Genomic DNA, 6,000 nt, shown 5'->3' with positions numbered 1-6,000 from the left:
CAAGGTGTTCGCGGCGGGGACGGGTGGCGCAGGACGGAGAGCGCATGCGCGCGCACCTCAGCCTGAAGGGAGGGAAGAGGGTGCGCGTGCGCACGCGGCCTAGGTTCGCGGGGGGATTCGCTTGTGCGCGCGCGCCCAGGGTTTGACAGGGGAAGGGGAGAGACTCGAGTAGTGCGCGCGCGCGCGTCCAAGACTCGGCGAGGGCGGGGTCGAGAGAAGCACTCACGTTTGCGTGCGCGCGCCGGCGCGGAGCGCGAACGCGCCCAAGGTTCAGCCGGGGGGGAGGGCGCGCGCGCGCACGCGCCACCCGCGGAGCGTGAACGCGCGCAGAACGTCACCGGGTGGAAACGAGGCAAAGTTCTTGTTTGTTTCACGCCAGGAGGCGGCGGAGAGGATTAAAAGATTTATAATTATATTAAAAAAATAAAACCTGCCGGGCAGCCAGCTGTCCGTCCATTCGGAGACGTTAACACAGGGGAAATAAAACCTGGTCGTCCCCCTGCAGCCGCTGCCCCCAGGCCCTCTCCCGAGCAGGTGCGTGATTGTTCATTCTCATTTCTCAAACTTGCATGATTTTATTTTTGAGGCGAAGTTCACGCCGCGGGTCGGCGTTTTCTTTCACCTAACTCGTGTATTGGTCTTGGATGTGGCTGACCCGCCCGCATTCACCACCTTCACTTGCGGTCAGGGTGAGTGTGGGCGGGGAGGCCGGCGCTGGGGCCGAGTCCGGGGCCTCGGTTAAAACGAATGAGGAAACGGTAACCACAAGGAAACCTGAGATTTATTTAGCGACCGCCCTCTGAAGAAGTTAAAAACCAAACAGCCGCAAACTCGCCCAGTCGGACTCGCAAGCAATGATCACAATCGCAGTCCACAGTCACTGGGATTAGGTTTACATTGTTTAAACATTTAATGTACACATCGGTTTAAACATAGGCTAGGTGAACTCTTACACTTTCCAACGTTTCTGAACTAATTGTCTGGTCGTTTCCCACTTGGCCTCAGTTGTTGATCTCCATGGTGGCGGGTTCTTTTGTTTATTGTGTTTTGGGTGAAAAATGTCACTTAACATGTGCATGCGGTTGGGTGCAAGCTACAGTATATCTGCAATGATTTGTATATTGGGGTTTAAAAACGCGCCCTACTAATACACCTGGAAATGTTTCGCTGAGCAGGAATGAACTGGTCGACAAGTTATTACATGACTCATCCTCAGCTATACGAGTTTTACTGTATAAACTTGTTGTTGAACCCTATCCACTCCTGTTTTTAAACATTTTTACGTGTTTTGATATTGTTCTTTGCATACCAGGACCTACTTTTAGCTGCATTATTAAATTAGGGATGAGCTCGGCTACTCTCACGCACCAGAAAAAGACCCAATTAATTTGCCCTTTGCAATCCGACCTAATTACATTGTCAGCAAGTATATTTGGAATGTTCTTGTGTTGGCTTTTGTGGCATGCTCCCATTTTCACATTGAGTCTTTCCTAGACGTGACTGAGTGTGCCATTTATCCAGAAGACTATAGGGTTTGGCTTAGTAAGAGACATCTTTAGTGCAGAAGATATTTCATAACAAAATGTGTCTTTTGCTGGCTTGAATTAAGTTATTTCAATGTAGCATATGTCTAATTGCTCTTGACGTTGATGCAGCATTTGACTGTTGTGCAAAGATGTTCTAATGAAGTTTTGTCAGAGTTCAGAGGAAAAATGTCACTGTCACCTTGTGTAGTTCTTCAGGATTGATGATAACTTCCTGGGTTCTGTCACAGCCGACAGAGAGGAATATGGACACACAATTATGGAGTAACTGGCAGCATCTCTGGCGAGAAGGAATGGGATTTTGCCTGTCCCGCTGAGTTACTCCAGCATTTTGTGTATATCTTCAGTTTAAGCCAGCATCTGCAGTTCCTTCCGACACAGATGAATATGGTTGTGATTGAGGATTGTCATGTGAATGTTGATATACACTTGTTTTTCATATTATCCAGGCAGATCGTGCTATATGTACGTGAATACAACCACTAGTGCAAAAGAGAAATTAAACAAAATGCAGAATATAGTGTTAAAGCTACTGGAAAAACTGCAGATTACAAAAATGCAATTGTCGCAATGAGGTTCATTGCAAGATTGGGGATATATCGTTAGATTGGGGATCCCTACTTGTCATGGGTAGGAGCAAATAAGAAATAAGGAACAGGAGCAGCTATTCATGCTCTTAGTGTGAAACACTTTTTGGTAGGATCATATTAGCACACTTTCCTGCCATCCTGTACCTTTAAGGTTATCTTAGTTTTAAATTTACAGAAAGACTATACAGAAACAATAGGGGTGCAAAACACAATTTCATGTGTGCATTTACAAGTTGTGCTGTATGGTCACTAAGATGTTTAGGAAGGAACTGCAGATGCTGGTTTAAACAAAAGATAGACACAAAAAGCTGGAGTAACTCAGTGGGACAGACAACATCTCTGGAGAGAAGGAACGGGTGACGTTTCGGGTTGAGACCCGTCTTCAGACTGAAAGTCACGGGAAGGAAACGAGAGATATAGATAATGATGTAGAGAGATATAGAACAATGAATGAAAGATGTAAAAAAGTGACGATGATAAAGGAAACAGGCCATTGTTAGCTGTTTGTTGGATGAAAATGAGAAGCTGTTGCGACGTGTGTGGGGGAGGGATGGAGAGAGAGGGAATTCTGGGGTTGCTTGAAGTTAGATAAATCAATATTCATAACACTGGACTGTAAGCTGCCCAAGTGAAATATGAGATGCTGTTCCTCCAATTTGCATTTAGCCACACTCTGATAATGGAGGAGTCTGAAGAAGGGTCTCGACCCGAAACGTCACCTTCCTTCGCTCCATAGATGCTGCCTCACCCGCTGAGTTTCTCCAGCATTTTTGTCTACCATTTCTCTCAAAGGTCAGTGTGGGAATGGGATTAAAGTATTTAGCAACTGGGAAATTAGATAGGTCCAGGCGAAGGTGTTCAGCGAAACGATCGCCCAGTCTACGTTTGGTCTAGCCGATGTATAAGAGTCCAGTTGAGGTTGGAGGAGGGGAAAGTGCACCTCTGCCTAACCTGAAAGGACTGTCTAGGTCCTTGGACATAGTCAAGGGATGAGGTACAGAGACAGGTGCGGAGCTGCAGGGTACCGAGGAGACACTTCTATGAGGGCCTCATCTATGATGGGAGAGGGGGACCCCCGTTCCCTAAAGAATGAGGAAATCTTGGATGTCATGTGTGAGGGCCTCATTTATGATGGGAGAGGGGTCACTAAGATGTCTTGTATTCAATCCACAAGTAAGACAGGCTCTCGACCTAAAGCACCACCTATCCATGTTCTCCAGAGGTGCTGCCTGACCTGAGTTACTCCAGCACTTTGGAGTGGAAACTGTTGTCTCACTCTATGGTTGATCAGGGAATTTCCTGATTCCCACCCATTGATTAGGCCTGTTCGGATTATGAATATATGGAACAGTCATTCAATTGATATGTCAGATACTTTGCTGGTTCAGGCTGTCTTGGCAGGAGTCCACTCCCTGTCCTATACGTTAGGGATGAGGGTGATGATTCCTTTACATTCATGGATTGTAATAGTTTGCCCACTAAAAGCATGGCGTTGTACATTTCTAGCTGGGCTTTAACTCTTTTGACCTGTTTGCCCAGTTGGACCTCGTAGACCACATCTAATGTACTACCCCCACTGATTCTTCTTATTACTGACTCAGATGATTCAGTCAAGTTAGTGATACATTTTTATCCTGAAATCAATGCAGAGTGTCTCCAATCCACTCCTGTAACCATACAGGACTGCAAAGTTGTACTCAGATCCTTTGTGATTTCCTCTTTTTAACAGCCTAGATAGAATATGTTTCAAAAGTTACAAGATGAAAACAGTTATGACCCCCCCCCCCCCGTTATGAGGTCCTTATTGTAATTTTCCATCACACAAAACCATTTTATTTGCATGTGTCAGGAAATGCGAGTTGAATAGTTCAATAGTCTGATTTCCCTATTTAGAGTTATAGAGTGATACAGTGTGGAAACAGGCTCTTCGGCCCAACTTGCCCACACCGACCAGCGGTAGACAAAAATGCTGGAGAAACTTAGCGGGTGAGGCAGCATCTATGGAGCGAAGGAAATAGGCAACATTTTGGGCTGAAACCCTTCTTCAGACTGGAGATCATGTCAATCAATCAATCAATCAACCTTTATTGTCATCTTGCAAAGCAACAGTTGTACAGTGCAAAATGAGAAGACGTTTCCCAGGGAATACCGGAGCATCTCACATGAAACTTAAAACATTTCACACATAATAACAGTAAAATGTCCCAGCTACACTAGTCTCACTTGCCTGTGCTTGGTCCGTATCCCTCCAAACCTGTCCTATCCATGTACCTGTCTAACTGTTTCTTAAAGGATGGGCTGGTCCCAGCCTCAACTACCTCCTCTGGCAGCTTGTTCCATACACCCATCACCCTTTGTGTGAAAAGGTTACCCCTTGGATTCCTATTAAATCTTTTCCCCTTCACCTTGAACCTATGTCCTCTGGTTCCCGATTCCCCAACTCTGGACAAGAGACCCTGTGCATCTACCCAATCTATTCTGCTCATGATTTTGTACACAAATTTAAATTTTCTTTGGTTCAACACATGTAGCCTCATTTGATGATCTGTCCATTATGTGCGGTGCATTAAACCGGTCATCATATGAAAGATAAATAGTAGATGGATTTGTTGATGTTTAGATAAAGGAGAGTGGGTGAGGTAGGTGTGAAGCTTAAAATGTAAATGTTTGGCTGAGTGGGAATACTGGGCAAAGGCTCCCTTACTCTTTACAAATTGGCATCTAAATGTGACATCTCTGATAATGTAACCTTAGTAAAGTGTTCAACTGATCTGAGAACTTCGATTATGTGCTCACTTTATTGGAAGTGAAGTCACTACACAGTAAAAGTGACGACTACTGTTATTTAGCATGATACGATGTCAGCCCTAGTTTTAAAGGTGGCCCACATTGTGTTTGGCTATTTGTGCACATTAACCTACATTTTCTTTACATTGGTGTAGTTGAACTATATCTTGTTAACAGCCATGGTTGGTTTTCCGTAGCTTCCTAAATTTAACCTGATCAGCCTTGCATCTTGTATCTAACAAGAGTAAAATCAAATTGAGAAGAAAAAGTTATGTCATCAACACAATTTAAAACACAGACGACTAAAACTTGTGAATAAATTGCAAAGTAATTGAAAATGAGTAACAAAACCTGAACATTCTGAAAAAACTCATTGGTCAGGCAATGTCTATGGAAAGAGATACAGTCAACATTTTGGGCCTGCAATTATTTGTTGTATTCAAAAATCAAGGGATTCCCCTTTCACTGCAGCAATGTTAACAAGGTACTCTATGATGCAAACAATATGTGTGTAGAATAATATTCCGCAGTCTGTTTGAAGGTCATGATTACAATAGTATTACACGGTGGGAATTTTTTTTGGATCAAAATCAGTGTTTATTATGTAATATAAAAATATATATATACAGGTGCACAACCTTTTATTCGAAATTCCGGAAACCGAAAAGCTCCGAAAATCGGACATTTTCGGTCCTGGAAAAAAGGAAGGGTATATTGCCCGGGAGAGTAGGAATCCCTAGACCTAGTACAGTGAGCGTCCACCGAGGGTCGCCCGGAGAGGTTCCGCGGTCACCTCTCCGGGTGACCCTCGGTGGACGCTCACTGAACTAGGTCTAGGGATTCACAAAAATGCTGGAGAAACTCCGCGGGTGCAGCAGCATCTATGGAGCGAAGGAAATAGGTAACGCTTCGGGCCGAAACCCTTCCTCAGACTGCCCTATCAGTCCCCCCTATCAGTCTGAGGAAGGGTTTCGGCAAAGGGAGGGGAGAGAAGGGAAAAGAGAGAGGAAGGATCTGCCGGACATGCTGTGTGTGTTTGTTTGGCGGAGTCTGAGGGGAGAAGGGAGAGAAGAAGGGAA

At 44.8% G+C, this 6,000-nt stretch overlaps 1 protein-coding gene across 4 annotated transcripts in view; it reads left to right on the top strand.

Annotated features, from left to right (window-relative positions):
* The first annotated feature begins 313 nt into the window (after positions 1-313).
* arhgap12 (Rho GTPase activating protein 12) overlaps positions 314-6,000 on the top strand; it is a 138,106-nt gene continuing 132,419 nt past the window's right edge. For all 4 annotated transcript variants that reach the window (XR_004415980.1, XM_033045364.1, XM_033045356.1 and 1 more), the window contains exon 1: positions 314-534. The gene's annotated coding sequence lies outside the window, so the exon portion shown is untranslated. The remainder of the gene's footprint in view (positions 535-6,000) is intronic.

This window comes from Amblyraja radiata, chromosome 2 (genome assembly GCF_010909765.2).
Source record: "Amblyraja radiata isolate CabotCenter1 chromosome 2, sAmbRad1.1.pri, whole genome shotgun sequence".
Classification (NCBI taxonomy): Eukaryota; Metazoa; Chordata; class Chondrichthyes; order Rajiformes; family Rajidae; genus Amblyraja; species Amblyraja radiata.
This window is presented reverse-complemented; position numbering and strand designations above follow the sequence as displayed.